Consider the following 2,322-nt stretch of genomic DNA (forward strand, 5'->3'; position numbering starts at 1 on the left):
CGAGCATCCTCATTTAGGTTTTCCGTGATTTCCCTAAATCGCTTCAGGAAAATGCCGGGATGGTTCCTTTGAAAGGGCACGGCCGATTTCCTTCCCCATCCTTCCCTCACCCGAGCTTGCGCTCCGTCTCTAATGACCTCGTTGTCGACGGGACGTTAAACACTAATATCCTCCTCCTCCTCCTCGTTTACAGGCCAGGATCGCTTACCCTATATTGATACAGATATGCTTTTTAATCATCCATGAAAGTTCGTAACATCATCTCGGAATCACCCTGTATACATTTTCACGAGCTTCCTTTCGAGCAGCCGGCCGCTGTAACCGAGCGGTTCTACGCTCTTCAGTCGGGAACCGCGCTGCTGCTATGTCGCAGGTTCGAATCCTGCCTCGGCCATGGATGTGTGTGACGTCCTTCGGTTAGTTACGTTTAAGTAGTTCTAATCTAGGGGACTGATGACCTCAGATGTTAAGTCCCATAGTGCTTAGAGCCATTTGAACCATTTTTTTTTTTCCTTTCGAATGCTTCTTGGCTATTGTCAAATGGTAACTGAGAGGAGGACTCGTCTGAGAACTTTTTATAATAAAACAACGGGAAATGACATGTCGTTGACTGCGTTGACTGTATCACGCTGGGCACAAAACCGCGAGTGTTAAACTAAACGCTAAGGAGTCACACAATCTCCTCAAATCTCACCGAAAGTTGAGCAGCGGACATTTCCGTGAAACAGTTCCTTCCATACTTTTTATGATACTGCTTCGAAAAACTCTTAACAGACCTCGGCGTAAACTTGGATGAGCATCAAATTGGAAAAGAACAAACCGGTTAACCATGCAGAAATCCTCCTTCCTGCCTACATCTAATCTGTAAATATAGGGAAATGTTTCCGCCTGTAAGCCCAGTGTTTAGTCCTACCAAATCTTTACTGCGTGTAATAGCCTATAGCTTAACACGAGCTAGCTATGAATGCTGGCGTACAATATAAAAGGTGTTTCAAAAGTACACCGACAAACTTTGAGGAGATGCAGAACATGTCCTGAGGTACAAAATAAGGATAGGAACCCGTGGCTGATGACGTCACCCAACGACGCTACAGAGCGTCGAAAACATAGGCGCCGGCGCTTGCCGCTAGGACTTCCTACCGGCAGCAGGTTTTGATATTCGCTGTCACGATCGCCAGTGGAGCAGATGGAACCAGTTGCTGCATAATCATGCCTTGTCTCCTACGAATGCGGTGCTTTGTCATCGTGGTGGCCGACGGTGTCGGACACGGGCTCCTGCCCGCAGTGTACTGTCCCACGGAACCCTCTACACAGTCTGCGATGTTTTGTGATATAGCATACAGTATTTAACAAACAGAGAACGACAGCGTGGAAATTACGGGGGTGAACGTCGGCCTAGGCAGCGGGCATGGCCGTCCGCTTCGCTGAAATGTGCGGCTATCGGTCGCATTACATGAATCGCGGCAGACAGTCCGAGATGTAGGAGGCTTTATTGTTTTTAAAGGACAGGAACCATGAATGCAAGGAAACGTGGAGGAACCATACGTGTGGACACTGGCAGGCATCAGCCAACAGGATCGAAGAAATATACGTTACCACCCCTTCCGTTGGTACAGAAAAATACCTTGTAAAAAGTAAACAACATTTAAAACAAATGTAAAAAGTTGAATGTTTCATTGCGATCGAGACTGTTTTCCTCAGTTGTTTAAATGCGTTTGTCGGATCACTGGCACACCGTGCAACAATGTTTTCACTACTAGTTATAGTAGGTGCTCGAGCATGGTAGCATTCCTGACATCAGCGCATCATTAACTGTCGCACTCGCTCAAAGATACCGTGAATAGCGCGTGTTACCTCCCTTCTACAGTATCCATGTCATAAAGATTGACCCCTGACTTCTAGCTCATATTCTGGTTACACCATATGACGAACATCAGTGTCTTGTGCCTTGTCGGATTTGAGGAGATACCTACTTTTATTTGGCGTATGAGTGTTACAAATGGTTCAAATGGTTCTGAGCACTATGGGACTTAACATCTGAGGTCATCAGTCCCCTAGAAATTAGAACTACTTAAACTTAATTAACCTAAGGAGATCACACACAACCATTCCCAAGGCAGGATTCGAACCTGCGACCGTAGCGGTCACGCGGTTCCAGACTGAAGCGCCTAGAACCCCACGGCCACACCGGCCGGCTGAGTGTTACATTGTAGCTGAAACATGGGTGACATTGCGGTAATACTTAAGACAAAGCGGTTTTTTCTAATGTTTTTTGGTGAGTGTCAACTTTTAAGAGTTATGAAGTCAAACAAGAATTAGGAG

Source organism: Schistocerca serialis, chromosome 1 (assembly GCF_023864345.2).
Source record: "Schistocerca serialis cubense isolate TAMUIC-IGC-003099 chromosome 1, iqSchSeri2.2, whole genome shotgun sequence".
Taxonomy (NCBI): Eukaryota; Metazoa; Arthropoda; class Insecta; order Orthoptera; family Acrididae; genus Schistocerca; species Schistocerca serialis.